This window comes from Chinchilla lanigera, unplaced genomic scaffold (genome assembly GCF_000276665.1).
Source record: "Chinchilla lanigera isolate Chin_1 unplaced genomic scaffold, ChiLan1.0 scaffold00021, whole genome shotgun sequence".
NCBI classification, from domain to species: domain Eukaryota; kingdom Metazoa; phylum Chordata; class Mammalia; order Rodentia; family Chinchillidae; genus Chinchilla; species Chinchilla lanigera.
In genome coordinates, this window is record NW_004955422.1 from 16,999,239 (window position 1) to 17,016,555 (window position 17,317).

Consider the following 17,317-nt stretch of genomic DNA (forward strand, 5'->3'; position numbering starts at 1 on the left):
TTTCAAGTCAGAACCCAACACTTACTTTGGTCTGTGCATGGCCCACTCATTATTTTATTTAGCACTTTTGTCTGTACCCAGTTCCTCTTGTGCAGTTTCTTGGACACAGTTTGTATAAGCCCACAAGCTACCGCTAGCTAAAACGACTATAACTCAAATGTCATCATCTTTGAAAAGAGGGAAAGACCCAGTGATGACAGCAGAAGATTCTAATATTGCCAACAATGGCCAGGCTGCATAGGGAAGACCTTGGGCCCACTAAAGCCCCCACTGCATTAAGAGTCCCACCACAAGTCACAAAAATGACCCAGCACACTCCCAGTCCCCAGGTGTCTCATAAGGAAAGATTTTGCTAAAGTGGCCCCACCATGTTGGAAAGAGGATTGAATGAGGGAAGGCAGGGGATGCACTCAGCCTTGTAACATGTACTCAGAATGTGACTATTAACAGATGCTGACTTGTATCCAGTCAGGGTTTAGGTCTAGACTATTCCCTCAAAATCTCATGTGTTCAGAGGTGGAGCTTTTGGAAGGTGATTGGCTTATGGGGGGGAATCTTCATCCGCGAGTTAATCCATGGATGAGTTCTTAGGCAAGTGTGCTGTGAGGAGGTGGAGTGTGGTTAGACGGCTGGTCACAGGGAGGGGGTCATGCTTTAGGAGGGCAGATCTCTCTCCTCGGCTCCTCCTTTTCTCCCTTCCTGGCCGCCACGAAGTGAGCAGCTGTTCTGTGCCACGCCCTTCCACCATGCTGTTTCTGCCTTGGAACCATCCAAACATGGACTGAGTCCCCCAAAACTGTGAGCCAAGTTAAACTTCTCCTCCTTTACATTGTGGATGCCGGATATTTTGTCCCAGCTGTAAAGCTGACAAACACACATGTCCTCCCTAGGGGTGAGGCGCTTCCTCACCTTGCACAGGACTCAACCCCTTAGTTCCTCCACGGCCCAGGGTCACTCCCATCAGGACCCTCACCTGACGGGGTGGCCATGGAGGTACAGTTGAGTGGCTTGTCCTAAAGCTGAGAGGCAGCAGAAGTGGACTCAGAGGCCAGGCACAGGCCTCCAGAGTCTGTGAGCTTCACCAATGTGCTGTCCTGACTGAGGTGGTCACTGGGCTGGCAGGAGTCTCCTTCCTCACACCTCAGCCAACCCAGAGCCCAAAGTTGGCACTGACAAACATGGACAAATGGACGAATGCTTAGAACTCTCCATCTTTAACCAACCAGCTCACCTGGGGGCTACATGAAGGGACCCAGGCAGAGTACGCACTGGTTGGGGGACCCCAGCCCCCTAGGCAGAGGTTGGAGGGTCCTTTTCTGGATGTGTTGTTTTCTTTTATTATTATTTTCTCTTTTTGAGACAGGGTCTCGCTATGCAGTTCAGGCTGGCCTTGAGCTCACTTTGTAGCTGGTCTCAAACTCGAAATGATCCTCCTGCCTCAGCCTCCCGAGTGCTGGGATTATAGGCGTGTACCACCACACCCAGCTGGATGTGTTGTTTTCTATTTCCTATGTAACAAAAGATCGCTAACTTCATGGCTTAAAACAAAACAAACTCATTGTCTTTATAGTTCTGAATATCTAAAATCTACAGTGGGCTGGCAGGCTGTGTTCCTCCTGAGGCTCTGAGAGGCCCTGCTTCTTGGCTTTCTCAGTTTCTGGAGGTCACCTGCAGTCCTTGGCTGGTGGCCCCTGCCTCCATCTTCAAAGCCAGCCATCTCCTCTCTTCTCTCTCTCCTCCCCTCAATTTGATGCATTTTCTGTCTCTTACGTCCTTGCCTCCCTCTCATAAGGACTCTGGTGATTGCACTGGGTCCAGTGGGGAGAATCCAGGACTGTCTTCCCACCTTGGGATCCTTCACTTCATCACATTTGTATTCACAGCTGTGCATGTCATATCTGTGCATTACAGCCGTGTAAGTAACATGTTCACAGGTCCTAGGGTCTAGGACGGGGACATGGCTGGAGGCCACTATTCTGTCTACCACCTGGGGAGGCCTCCCAAAAACAGGAGACCTGCGGCAGTGACAAGAAGGGCTGTCCCGGAGGACCTACAATGAAGACACCCAGAGATTTCCCTCGGCTCTTAGTGTGCATTAGTCCACAGTGAGCAGAGCATCTCAGAGACACGGGATGTACAGACAGGGAAGACGAGGTGCCGGCCAAGAGGAGGAAGGCGCTCAGAAGAAGCAGGCTGGGCAGGATGCACAGGAGCACACCAGGCAGTAGAAGACAGCGCCTTCCAGCTTCAGAAGGACCCACACCACCAACCCAAGCACCGGGGTTAGACAGAAAAAAGGTCTCACAAATTTTATGTTCTGTTCACCCTTTTTCAGAAAGCCACTAATGGAACCCGATGTGGTGGCTCATACCTGTAATCCCAGCACTCTGGGAGGCTGAGGCAGGAGGTTCACAAGTTCCCAGCCTAGGCAGCCAAGCAATTTAGAGAGCCTTCATTTCAAAATCAAAAAGGCCCTGGGTTCAATCCCCAGTACAAAGGTGAAGATGGGGGAGAAGCCACTACTGGCAAAAACTAAAAGAGAGTGGGTTTTTAGTTACGTGAGAGTGTTTAGGGGCAAATTCATGATAATACATATAAAATTAAGCAAATGAGGAAAAAAACAAGGCACTTAGCAACTCTAGGAAAAACAAAGAGTTGTGTACATGCTTCTTTCCTCTTTTCCGACTTGTCCTCCTAGGTGAGTCTATACCATCCCTCAGCACTGGCCAGAGCTAGTGGCAGCCCTTCTGCCCCATTCCATCCCACCTCCCTCCTGTCCTGCGTGTGAAATACTCACAGCAACCTCTCCCTCAGCCTCCCCATGGGTGTCTAATGGGCTCAGCAGCGGCGGCCGAGACCTTGGTTTACCCAGCTTCAAACTCCTGCTCCCCGCTCCATCTGTTCCTTCTCAGAAATCACAACTCCAGCCGCCCAGAGGTGCCTTAACCTCCCCTCCCCTCTCAGAGGCCTGCAAGTTCTGACCCAAGTGGAGCCTGCATCCGCCCAACTATCACTCCCACACTCTGTGCCCACGTCTGCCCTGGACACACTCTGCAGTCCTGGGGAACTTGCGAGGACCTCCCAGGTAAAGCCAGCCTGGCGCCCTCCCTGGCCTCTCCCTGCCTCGCTCACGTCACTTTCTGTGTTCCTCACCAGCGTCCACGCCCCCGCTGCCCCTGGGCTCTTCCATCCAGTTCTCTCTTGACCTGGATGAACTTTCCCATGGCTCCTTCTCTGGATCCAGTCTCACCTCTAGCATCACCTCCGTGGCTATCACCTCCTTGGGGAGCCCGTCCCAGGCCCTGTGATCTTGCCCCAGCCAGTCTCCAAGAGGATCTTATTCCCTCTCACACTCTGGCCCCACCCCACCACAGAGCAGACCAGCACCTAAAACATGTTTTGAAGAAATAAAGAAAAAGAACATAAAAAAGAACTGTCACCAGTCTGAAAGAGGGTGGGCCGGCTGCTTTCTGCACGGGGACAGACAGGAGCCGTTTCGGTCTCTGTGGCCTTCCGGGGCCTGCCATGGCCACTCAGCTCCGCCGGGCAAGCAAAGCCAGCTGGGATGACGGCGGTCACCAACATAGCTGGCTGTGTTCCTGCAGAACTTTACTCACAGACCCTGGAATCTACATCTTAGATCATTGCCTTAGGTCACTAAATATTGTCCTTTTCTTTTCATTCTTTTTTTTCAACCACTGATAAATGTAAATCCTAGTCTTAGTTTGGGTGCCATAAAAAAACTGGCAGATGGCGGGCCTTGCTACAGTGTGCCGGCTCTGGTTTCCTGTGCCACAGAAAGCCTTGATGCCAGGCCACGAGGTCGTCCATGATGACAGCTGTCAAGGATGAAAAAACACAAGGAGAATCTTATGACGGCCGGGTGAAGACTAGCAGAACACACGGGGCCTGAACGGTGGCAACTCTGCCACCCATCGTGCGGAGAAGGGCACTGCCGAGGGCGCTGCGTCTCTGAAGTCATTTCGCTCATTATTTCTCCCAATTTTTGTTCAAGAAGTGTATCGGTCAGTGCTTTACTAGAGAAGCACATCTAGCACAAGATACACCAATGGATAAGAAATTACAAGATCGGCTTACAGTGGTCAGCCACAGAATCGGGTGGAGAAGCATGCGGAGGGTCTCCAGGAGCCAGCTACAAGGTAAGTGCAAGTTAGCTGAACAGTGGTGTTTTGCTTACCTTCAAGTCCCAGCGAGTTATCACCTCAAGGACACCTCTGCCCGGTCTCACACAATGATTGATTCTTCCCCTGTGTTATATGACAGTAACCTTAGTAGTTCCTGTAAGAGTAAATTCTGCCTAGCAATTAATGACAAAGACATGTGTGACCAACTATAAAATATTATGTTCTCTGCCTTTTCATACTTCCTTCTAAAAACCTATGTAAGTGACTCTAAAACCCCAAAATGGGGCTGGGGATTTGAATCTCAAGGTTCCACGACCTGCTAGCATGATAAAGCTGCCTTCCAAAGTTCCCCTGGTGCTGTTGTCTTCCATTTCACCTGGTCCTGAATTCCACAGCAACTGCAGTGTTCCATGCAAGTCCATATGAGAAGTCGGATGGGTCTGCTAGGGAAGACCAAAGTATCTGCACCGGAAGCTGAAGATTTAAATCGCACCTTTTGGCCCTAGCTGGGGTCAGTGCTGGTCCTTGCCAGAGGCTTCTGACCTTTGCAAAGCCTCAGCTGTGAAGGCTGAATGATGCGGGGTGGGGCATCCAGCAGGTGCTCAGTACGGGAGCTGCTGCTGTGGCCAGGACCCAGTGGAGTCTCAGGAGGGACCTGTCCTCCTCACCCTTGATCCCCAAGGGCACCTCCACTCACCGCTGTCTCCTGCAGCTTCACGGTAACCGAGCCCTTTATGCCCCTCCATCTGCTTTAGCCCCGGCCACAATGCATGTACCAAGCTCCTCCGTCCGTCAGGGGGGCGCCAGAGAGCCAAGAGCAGCAGGGATGGCGGCTCTTCCTACCACCAACACAACAATGGACACAAAGTCGCGCCTCCCTCACAGAAGAGGGTAAGGGTCAAGGAGGTGAGAGCTCTAAAGAGCCAAGTCAGGGGCAGTACAGAGGCTTATGCTATTGGTTGCTTCCCAGAAACCCAAAGGACCCCACGGTTCCACTCCTGGGTAAACAGCCAAAGAAAGTCAAGGTACATGCGCAGAGAAACTAGTACCTAGGTCTTCACGGCAGCACAGCGCCCAACAGCCACCCTGTGGAAACGCTAAACATTTGTCAGCCGATGAGTGGATAAAGCAACATGGCAGACCCGCAGTGTGGAGTATTACTAAGCCAGGAAGACGAAGGCAGCACTAGCACAGGCTGCAATGCGCAAGGCCCTCGAGGACGTTATGCTGAGTGGAAGAAGCCAGCCACAAAGGTCCCGTGCTGCAGAATTCCGTTTATATGACGTGTCTGAGGCAGGTACGGTGGCACACACCTGTAATTCCAGCACTCTGGGAGGCTTCAGAAGGAGGACTGAAAGTTTGAGCCTAGCCTGGGGAACTAGAAATTTAGTGAGAACCTGTCTCAAAATAAAAAATAATAAAAAGGCTGGGGATAAAGCTCAGTATGAAGGCCCTGGCTTCAATCTCCAGTACTGAAAAATAAATTATTTTTATGACCTGTCCGGAGCAGGCAGCTCCACTGAGATAGAAAGCAACGTGTGGTCGCTGGGAGCTGGAGAAGACACAGAATGGAGAGTGGGCGCCGGTGGGCGTGGGGTTCCCTTGGGGAAAATGAAAGTTTGGAGCTCTGTAGAGGTCATGACTGCACTGCATTGCGAATGCACTAAATGTCACTGATTGTCCTTTTTGTTTTATTTTGGGTTGTTTTTCTGAGACAGGGTTTTGCTGTGTAATTCAGGCTATCTTTGAACTCACTATGTATCCGAGGCTGTCCTCAAACTCCTGGCGATCCTCCTGCCTCAGCTTCCCAAATGCTGGGATTACAGGTGTGCACCACCACACCTGGCTAGGATTGTTTTGTTTGGTTTAAGAGATTTTTTTTTTTGTCTTTTTTTTTCCTTTCTTTTGTTTTTTCTTTTTTGGTTCTAGGAATCAAACCTGGGGCCTCACGCTTGCCAGGCAGGCATTCTGCCGCTAAGCTACATCCCTAATCTTGAGATGTTCGTTTTTAAGTGGTTAATTTTGTTATGTGAATTTTATCTCGACACAACAACAAAACAAAGTCCAAAGGGAGCTCACTAGGGGTGGGTTTGGCAGCTGTATGAGGCCATCAAGCACTGGCCTCTTAGGAAACTGGCTTCTGTCCAAAAGCATATTCATAGTCCCACAAAGGCTGCCAAGTTCCAGACATTGTGTCTCCACACAATTGCATTCCAAGGTTGTAAGCATCAGGGAGACCAGGGTAATTATGGTACCCTGAACAGACTCTTTCCTTTTAGGAAGAAGGAAGATCTTTCCTAGGGGCTCCCTGCCGACTCCTGCTCCACTCAGTATAGAGGTCCCAGGCACCCCCAGGATGAACACAGGTCTAGCGGAAGAAGTTTGCCAGGACTAGCTCAGGCCACTCCAGACCCCTCCCCTGGATACATCGCAGCCAGGGCCACTGGGCTGGTGTCAGATGTCCTCCACCCCACCCCGCCAGCGTCTGAGACACTTGCCGTCCTAACACATCGTAACCAGTACATGGGACAAACACACAACTCTCCCATCAGAGGCACACGCAGACCTGAGCCAGCAAGTGGAGGTGCTCAGGCCCTGTTCAGTGGCCGGAGGAGGCCGACTCGGGCAGCCTTCTCCGCTGTGATGAGAACACACAGCCCTCATGGGCAGCCTCTCCAGGGAGTCGGGCAGCCGGCATGGCTGTCAGATGCCAATCAGCCTTACATGACTGAAACATCCAGAGCTGTCCAACCGCCCACATCTCCAGCAGTGAGGATCTTCTGCACAGCATATGTGAACCACAAATGAAAGGGATCCCAGTGCTGTCAGGCACTTCCGCAGCTGTAAGTCAGTGTCCCCGAGCTGGGAACCAGCAGATCTCCCCGTTCCTTACAGTCAGCAAGTTCTGATGATCTGACTCATGACATTCCACAGACAGCTCCCCGCACCACCTGGCGCCATCACCGCCCCCACCCTTGTTGCGGCTCCCAAGGGGCCTGCGGGTGACAAGTGCCCATCTCAGACACCTTCACCACAGGTGCTCACCGGGGGATTTTCCCAAACACACATCAAGCCCATCTCCCCCTCCTCTCAGCCACCCTACCTCCTCCCATCCAGGAGTCCCAGGCCCACAGTTCCAGGACCACGCAGGGGCCAAGCTGGGGAGGAACAGGACTGGCCCTGATGTCCCTCCAAAACTGGAGCAGCTGGGTCTTGTCAACTGCCTAACTGGAAAACTGGGAATGTTCTATCCTAATCATTGGGACACTTCAAATCCCAAAGATCAGAGGTGTTTATAACTTGGCCTTACATCTTTCTGTCTGTTTACACGTATATGTGTTTCGTGTAAGTTAAAGCTTCCTGAATACACCACTTAGTATCCTGCTTTTATAAATATCAATATTAAGCAAGGCATGGTAGTGCATGCTTGTGATCCCAGCTTCTTGGGAGGCTGAGAAAGGAGGGTCATAAATTCAAAGCCGGTTTGAGTAACATAGCAAGACATTGTGTCAAAATAAAAAAAAAAATTTAAAAGGACCAGGAGTTGCGCTCAGTGGAAGGTGCCTGCCTTCCATACTCTGAGCCCTGGGCTCAGTCTTCAGTACTGTAAACACAAACAAAAACCACCAAATGGCTATGTAATATGATGGCACAGCTTAACAGGAACCATTGATTCACCCATAAATATTACATGGGGAAAATGTGGTACTCTGCATTAGGGCTTTTTTGATAATTGCAGATGGGGGAAACAAATGACAAACATCTTGAAGCATATTAGGGAAATTAATTTCTTTCTCTTTTTTTTTTTTCTTTTTTTTTTTTTTTTTTTTTTTTTTTTTTTTTTTTTTTTTTTTTTTGAGACAGGGTCTCACTCTGCAGATCAGGCTGGCTTTGAGCTCACTTTGTAGCCCAGGCTGGTCTCAAACTTGCAACAATCCTCTTGCCTCAGCCTCCCCAGTGCTGGGATTACAGGCGTGCGCCACCACGCCTGGTTTAGGAAATTAATTTCTAATGTGGCAAACTGTGTCCGGTTAAAAGTTCTGATTTGCTCACTCTGTCCTGGATAGATATGGAGAACCTGATGGTCTCCTTTTTCTTTTTTTGAGATAGGGTCTCACATGTAGCCCAGGCTGGCCTTGATCTTGTGGTGATCTTTCTGCCTCAGCCTCCTAAGTGTTAGGATTATAGGTATGCACCACCACGCCTGGCCCTAATGGTCTTTAAACAAGCCAATCCACCTCTGGTGAGGTGATATAGGAACATGTTCAAAACACTTTTTTTTTTTTTCCTGGTACCGGGAATTGAACTCACGACCTCGAGCTTGCCAGGCAGGCGCTGTGCCGCTGAGCTAAATCCCCAGCCCCTTCAAAGCACTCTTTTCAAAATCAACACACCAGGTATGGTGGCGCACACCTGTAATCCCAGCACTCAGGAGGCCGAGGTAGGAGGACTGCTGGGCTACAAAGTGAGCTCAAGGCCAGCCTGAACTGGATAGTGAGCCCCTGTCTCAAAAAGACCAAAAAAAAAAAAAAAAAAAAAAAAAAAGACAAAGTTAATGCAAGTCAAATGAAATGCATTCATCCTTTTTTTCCCCCACACAAGATCATGTAACTGATGGGAATAAAGCTTTAATTTCTTCTTGCAAAAAAACACTATGCCATGTAATGTTAATTATAAGAGGATCTGCTGGCTGAGGTTTACACGTATCTGCAGAAAGGAGTCTTAAACATGACAGAGCAACATCTAAGGGAGGCTTGGACACACTCAGCTCCCCACTCACTCAGCCTGAGGACCAGGCAGGGCGCTCAGGGAGAGCGGACAGGACACCAAGGGCAGCTCGCCCAGGAGCGGGGAGTGAGGAGCCAGAGAGGGAAAGCAGAACAGCGCTGGCTGGGCCGGGTGACAGAGCGAGTGTCTGGCGGGCAGCTTCCGATTGGGAGGAGGCGAAATCTCCAGCACTGGATGGCGTGAAGGCTCATAAGAGTAGCAATGGACCTGAGACCACGGAGCTGTTACAACGGTGAATGGTGAACTGGTTGCTTTTATGTAATGCATATTTTACAACTGTAAAAAGCAGCAGCAGCCTGAATCCCAGGCCTGATGGCGCACTCCTGTAATCCCAGTACTTGGGAGGCTGAGGCAGGAGGACCGTTGTGAGTTCGAGATCAGCCTGGGCTACAAACTGAGCTCATGGCCACCCTGAACTGCATAGCAAGACCCTGTCTCAAAAAGATTTAAAAAAAAAAAAAAAAAAAAGCAGCAGCAAACAAGTGATCAAACCCCAGCAAAGCATTCTCAGCTCTGTGAGGAGATGAAACCCAGGCCTAGTCTCTGCAGAGAGTGAACGAGCTGGTCTGCCCCCTGGAGCCTGGCAGCATTCCTAGGAGAAGGATGACTAGGCAGGTGGAGGGACAGATGCCACCTGACTCCCAAGGACACCAGGACATGGGAACGGACAGATCCGGGAGAAAGACACAGACCTGCGACACTCTCCAGGTCAGAGGCGGATACTCACAACATAGCAGAGTTGAGGTCAACATGCCCTGGACAGCCAGAACATCGGCCCTGCCTTAGCAGGAGCAGATGTCCAAAAAACAACTCCTTGCCTTGGTACAGGAGGCAGACAGAAGCAACTTATTTTGTTGTGCGTTTGCTTTTTGTGTTTTTGAGACAGGGTCTCACTATGTGGTTCAGGCTGGCCTTGAGCTCACTTTATAGCCCAGGCTGGCCTTGAACTTGTAGGGATCCTTCTGCCTCAGCCTCCCAAGTGCTGGGATTACAGGAGTGCACCACCACCCCCGGCTGAGAAGCAACTTGGGGGTTGTTATGTTTTGGTTTTGAGAAAGGGTCTTATGTAGCCCAGGCTGGCCTTAAACTTGTGGCAATCCTCCTGCCTCAGCCTCCCAGAGTGCTGGGATTACAGGTGTGCAACACCCCATCCAGCATATCAACCTGGAATAAAGATGCTGCAGGAAGAACATAGCAAGGGCACAGAAAGAAGGAAAGAAAATGATGCCACCCTGTCTACTAAGAGTGCTGTCACAAAGGAACAGGGTGAAGGGGTCTGAAACACTGAAAGCAAAATGTGCGACTGGGGAAATAAAGTGGAGGAACATCTCATAAAAAGAAAGTAAAAGACTATCAGGCTCAGTGGTACATGCTGTTGTAATCTCAGCTACTCCGGAGACAGAGGCAGGAGGAACCCAAGTTTGAGGTCAGCCTGGGTAACTTAGCAAGACTCTGTCTCAAAAAAAAAAATTTTTATTTAGAAAAAAATGGCCAGGAATGTAGCTCAGCATTCCCTGGGTCAAATCCCCCAGTACTGCAAAGAAAAGAAAAAAGAGAAGGGAAGGGAGGACAGGGGAGGGAAGGACAAGGGAGGGGAGGGGAGGGGTTCCTGGATGCCACTGGTCAGGAACGGTGGCTCTTTACTCAGAGGCAATGTCACCCAAACCACTGGTGCATGTCTTCACCCTGGACCTGGGGAGGAAGAAGAGGCCCAGGGTGGGTTCCTCCAAGGACGGGACTGCCGAAGCCCCAAGGGCCTGCAGGAGGTGGGTTCGGGAAGCACCAAAAGAGGCTGTGATGGGAGCTGACTGGAGCTCCCACTGCTGGAGCAACATTAAGGGGACAGGAAAACATGGCGAGAATCTTTCCTCCCACCTCCCAGTCCCCCTCTGGAGCTATGTCTGAGGACACAGTTTGCACAGCCTCTACCCAGAGTCACAGAGCAGAGCACAGAGCCCTGGATTTGGAGTAGAAAGACGAAATGTACATGGCAGAGGTCACAGGCCAAAGTCAGGCAGGGCACAAGGAGTGTGATGGTTCATCTTGATGCCAACTGCCCCGGCTTGAGAGACTCCAAGGAGATCAATAAAGCACACTTCTGGATGTCCTTAGGGGCCCCTGGAGACTGTATCTGGCCCCTGCCCCTCCTCTTGAGCTCTTCCCCCAGTCTTTCCTGGCTGCCATGAGGTGAACAGCTTTCCTCCCCAACACGCCTCTGCCACGCTGTCCCTGCCATGGAGTCTGTGCACCATGGACTGAACCTTCTGAAACCATGAACCAAAACAAACCCCTCCTCTTTTAAGTTATGGATTTCAGGTATCTGGTCACAGCAATGGAAAGCTGACTGATATAAGGAGGCTTCACGGGCCCAGGACGGAGGAGTAAGGGTCTGGGCTGGAGCACAGCAGTGGGGTACAGACACAGGTGGATTCCAGCACACCTGGAGGGCAGAGCGGAGGACACACTGGCAGAATGTGATGGAGTAGGAGAGAAAGAGATGCGGGATGACTCCAAGACCCAGGGGCAAGCAGCCTAGAAAGTATTCATGTCCCATGGCTGACACAAAGATCACCACAAACTGGGGGCCTGAAATAGCAGAACCTGCTCTCACAGTCTTGAGCAGCAGAGTCTGATGTCACAGGGTCTGTAGGTTTGGAGCCTTCAAGGTGCAGGCTCCATAGAGGATGCTTCCTGCCTCTTCCAGCTCCTGGTGGTGCTTGGCTTGTGATCACATCACCCCAATCTCTGTCTTCACACAGCTCCCTCTTCTGTCCCCTCTGTGTGTCGCATAAGGACACTCATCATGGGACTTGGGGCCCACCCAGGTAATGGTCTCATATGCAGACCTTTTAACTGCATTTGCAATTTTATTTTATTTTATTTTTTGTCTTTTGAGACAGGGTCTCGCTATGAAGTTCAGGCTGGCCTTGAGCTCATCTTGTAGCCCAGGCTGGTGTCAAACTCATAATGATCCTCCTGCCTCAGCCTCCCAAGTGCTAGGATTACAGGTGTGTGCCACCACGCCCAGCTGCATCTGCAATTTTAAATAAGTGAATTCCGGGAGCTAGGATGTGGACATATCTGGGGGGGGCACCTGTCAGGTCCCTACTGAGGGGGCAGAGCAGCTGTTGCTATGAACACAGTGGGCATTGAGCCTGTCTATTAAATACCCTGAGTTGCCAGCAAATACCCAGCAGCTAAAGCCATGAGACTGGGAGTGTGCTGAGGCTTGGTGTCCAAAGGCAGGGCCTGAGATGGGACCTAGGTGTGACTCACTGGGGGATGAGCTCAGGGTAGGTACCAGGCAGAGCTCAGCAAGGATGTGGTCTTAGCTGGAGACAAAAGCCAGCCTGACCCACAGGCAGCTCTGAGGACCAACTTCGCCTCAGGGTCAGTGGCCCCCACCCCAGGCAAGCTGTGGGCCTTTTCAGTCTTGTGTGCTGCTGAGCTCTGTCCAAATTCCTGAGCCATAGAAGGCGCGAGCGTGATAAATGGGTGTTCTGTCCGCAGAGCTTTGGGGAGGCATGTTATGCAGCCATGGCAACCATACAGCTGCCCTCCCCTGATGAGTCAGGCAGCCCTGTCCCAGCGTCCAGTTCCTCCCTGGGAACCCAGCCGGGATGCCCGCCAGACTAGCACTTCTCCTTCCCATCACCCACAAGGATGGGCTCTGGCCGTCCCTGCTGCTGCCCAGGCCAGGGCCACAGCTCCCACACCTATGGGCCATACTTCTGTCTGGCTCCAGAACACAGGACAGGCATGTTCCTTCCCTGAGAGAGATTAGATGCCTTTTTTATTTTTTATTTTTTTAAATTTTTTGTCTTTTTGAGACAGAGTCTCGCTATGCCATTCAGGCTGGCCTTGAGCTCACTTTGTAGCCCAGGCTGGCCTCGAACTCACAATGATCCTCCTGCCTCAACCTCCCAAGTGCTGGCATTACAGGTGTGCACCACCACACCTGGCTAGATTCCTTTAAAACTCCTGTTCCCCTTGCCACTGTGCCTTGACCACAAGTCTCCCTGCAGGAGGAGCTGCCCTCCCTCCATAATGGGGTGCAGGGGACTCCTAGTGAGGCCTGTGGTACTGCCGTAGCGCAGACATAGAGATGGACGGAATAAGATCGGGAATCCGGAACCAAGCCCCTGCATTCATGCTCAAATGAGTCACCAAGTTGCCCAACACTTCCGTTGGAAAGGACACTCTTCACCACGGGTGCTGGGGCCATGGGGTGCAAGTGTTATGGTTTGGATTTGAAATGCCCCACATCCTATGTGCTAAAGACTTGGTTGCCAGCTGATGGCTTTGGGGGAATGATCAGAGAATGAGGCTCTGACTTCATAGCTGGCAGGGCTTATCAGGAGGTAGCGCCTCACTGAGGGAGAAATCACCACAGAGTGCGGCCCAAGGGGGACATCTTGTGCCCAGCTGTGCCTCTCGCTCTCTGCTTCGCAGCTGCCGTGAAGTGAGCGGTCTTCCTCCGCCATGCCCTTCTGCCCTGACAAGCCTGGAAACAGCGGGGTCCAAGGACCAAGGGCTGAAACCTCAGAACCCATGAACCAAATAAATCTTTCCTCCTTTAAGCTGCTCTTCTTAGGCATTGTGTCACAGTGACAAATGCCTAACAACACCCAAAAACAGACACAACTCACACAAATTCACCTCGAATAGATCATAGACCTAAGTGTAACAGTTAAATTCATAAAATATGTAGAAGAGAACATAGAAGATCTTTGAGAACTTCAGTAGAGAGATCTTAGACACATCAATAAAAGCACAATCGTTAGGCATGGTGGTGCATGCCTGTAATTCCAGCACTCAGGAGGCTGAGGCAGAGAGATTACCTAGAGTTCAGAGCCAACCTGGATACATAGCAAAACCTTGTCTCAAAAATCTAAAAAAAATAAAAATAAGAACAAATACATCAAATCAAAGCACAGCCATAAGAAAAACCTGGTAAACTGGACTTTATTCAAATAAAAAACTGTCCTTCAAAAAGAGGATTAAGAAAATCAAGCCAGGGTGATGGCACACACCTGTAATCTCAGCACTCAGGAGGCTGAGGCAAGAGGATCACAGCAAGTTTGAGGCCAGCCTGAGCTACATATTGAGTTCAAGACTAGCATGAACTATATAGCAAGATCAAAGAAAGAAAGAAAGGAAAAAAAGAGAAGAAAAGAAAAAATCATGGGCCGAGACTGGGAGATAATACTTGTACATCACACATTTGGTTAAAGACTTCTATCCAAAATATATGAAGCTATGAAAATACCTTATGTCTCAATGATAAGACAGACTACTTTTTTTTTTTTTTTTTTTAGTACTAGGACTGAATCCATGCCTTTGCAATGAGGTATAACCCCAGCCCTTTGTTTTATTTAATTAGTTAGTTAGGGTTTTTTTTGTTTGTTTGTTTTTCTTCCGGTACCGGGAATCGAACTCACAATCTTGCGCTTGCCAGGCAGGCGTTGTGCCGCTGAGCTAAATCCCCAGCCCTTTCAGTTAGGTTTTTTGAGACAACGTCTCATTATGTGGTTTAGGCTGGCCTTGAACTTACTATGTATCTCACTTGTTTTTATTTTGAGACAGAATCTTACTAAGTCGCCCAAGTGGGTCTCGTGCTCCTCCTGCCTCATCTTTCCAGAGTGCTGGGATAGCAGGTGTGTGTCACCACGCTCAGCTAACAACCCACCTTAAAAACAGGCCAAAGGCTGAGGAGGTAGCTCAGTGGTAGAGCATGTGCTTGGCATGCACAAGGCCCTCAGCTGTTTCTCCTCCAGCGAAAGGAAGATACAGGACTCGGCATTTTGCCAGACAAGATACAGAATGTGCCATAGCACATAACAAGATGCTCAACAGCATAATCTTTAAGGAAACACAGACTAAAACTACAACGAGGTTCCAGAGAGCACTGGAATGGCTGTAATAATAATCAGACAATACCAAATGTTGGCAAGAACGTAGAGGAATTGAAACCCTCTTAACAGGTGGTAGGAATGTAAAATGGCAAGTTCAAGGCCAGCCTGGGCAACTGACCAACAGGCCCTGTCTCAAAATAAAAAATAAAAAGGGCTGGCACTTTAGCTCAGTGGCGCAGCACCCTTGGATTTGATCCCCAGTACAACAAAAACAAAAACTAACACAAACAAAATACTGTACCCCCTCTACACTCACCATATGACCCAGCAATTCCGGATCTAAGAATCCACCCAAGAAAATGAAAGCACATGTTCAGGGGCTGGGGATTTAGCTCAGCGGCAAAGCGCCTGCCTGGCAAGCGCAAGGTCGTGAGTTCGGTTCCCGGGACCGGAAAAAAACCAAAAAAAAAAAAAAAGAAAGCACATGTTCACACGGAGCAGCCAACGCTCTGCAGGGCGGCAGGCGGCAAGGCCTGGTTTCCCACACTTCACTGAACTGTACGCTTGCAATAGCTAAGTTTTCAGGGGTGGCAGCTACCCCCCAAAGAAGCTGCACAGCTGAGCCCCGCTGGCAGCTGAGGGCAGCAGTGCACTGAGCTGCAGTAAGAGGCTGAAATAATTTGCAAACTGGACGCCGACCTGGGACAGTAAGCAGTGACCGCCCATCCACCCCTTTCCACGCAAAGAAGTTTCCAGCCCAAATAAGGCTGCGCTCTTGCCATGCCCCTGGCACAGAACATGATTTCAAGTGCCAAGGCTGTAACTTGGGCTCAAAACTTCCCAACGCAGCTCGGTGCCCAGCAACCCACTGGCCGTCCCCCTGGGTAGCGCCCCAAATAAACCAAGGTAAACACTGTGTGGGGCCGGCTGGCTGCAGTGCTCGGCCCCCGTGGCCGGGAGCCGGAGTGCACGGGGTCACCTGAAAGGAAGCCGGGCCCCCGCGCTGGGCAGGGCTGGAGCCAGGAGCTTTCATGGGCTGTTGACTGGCTCCTGGGACCCCGGCCACCCTCACCTCTGCCAGGAGCCCCAAGGACCATCTGCTGGCCCTGCTGTCCAAGCAGATGTGACCGTTTACTGCAGCTGCCTCTGTCCCTCGTCACTGTAGCTCTGCAAGGTGAGGACGAGGACAGAAAACCAGGCGCTGTGCAAGGGCCTTGTAACTCTGATCTTCACAACAACCCTATGATCCCAGGGCTGATCTCCAAAGCCAGGTGCTGCAGCTGACCCTGTGGCCCCACACCCCTGGGGAGCAAAGGGCAGGGCTTCCTCCTTGCTGCCTCCAGAGGGATGAGGCCAGTCCCCACCTCTGAGGCTGGTCCCCCACTGCTGAAGGACTCCTCACCTCCCCTGAGGCCGTGCTGAGCTGCTCCCCTCCTGGAAGGGCTGCAGCCCGTTGGTCACTGCCAGTAAGCTCACATCCGCTGGCCAGGGAGACATCTGGCTCTGGGGTACTGTTTTCCTTTCTCCAGGTGAACCTGTCCAGCCAGGCTAGGATGAGAAATGGAAACTTTGGATGTTGCCACGGTCAACTCTGACATTTTAGTGGACATGAGCGGTAGTTAACAGAGAAAGGGAGAAGGCTCTGCGCAGAGGGAGGTGGGGTGCAGTGGTCACAGCTGGACACAGTGTAGGACAGTGCCACGGAGACCACCCACCGGGACCCAGACCACGCCAGGCCACGGTGCTGGTCAGCACGCTGATGGATCCTCACAGCTGGCAAGAGGGTGACTGCTCCCATCCGCTTTAAAGGTGAACACACGGGTGGAGAGCGGACGTGCTATGAGGGTGGTGGCGCTGCCATCCACGCACGCACCCTGCTGATGCTGGAGACCCCTCGCGCCCAGCCCACACTGGCTGCCTTCCTGTACCCGAGCCCTTCTGAGTGGGATGGCCCACAGCAGGGGCACCTGGGCGGCAGTGCAGGGCTTAGATTCCAATGCTACTCTTTTCCTAGGCGATGGGTGGGGGTGCACCATCTCCATGCCCAGAGTGCAGATACCCAACAAGGTGCACAGATGTGGGCATGGCTGGGCCAGCAAGATCCTTCACAGCAAGTGACAAAAACCCAAGGCAGACTTTCTTCAGCTAAAAAGGATGTAGTTCAGGGCACTGGGAAGGACGGAGTGGAAGTCAAGTGCAACTGGATCCAGGGGACCCAATGCTGGCATCCTGGTCTGTTTCTCTCCAGCCTCGTCCTGCCCTGGGGACAGCGTCCTCCAGAAGGCTGGGAGGCTGGCTGGCTGCCAGCCAGCACCAGGGAAAGAGCAAACACCTTTCAGCATCCATGTGTGGATCCCAGGGCGGAACACTATTCTGGCTCATCCCTGAGCCTGGCCTCTCAATGGCCCGAAGGGCAATGATCTAGGATCCCTCTGGAGGTAGGCAGCCTCCCCGTGCTTGCTCCAGGGGCCAGGCTGAGAAGCGAAGGTCAGGGAGAGAAAGCATCCTTGGCAGCCTAAGCAGCCGCCA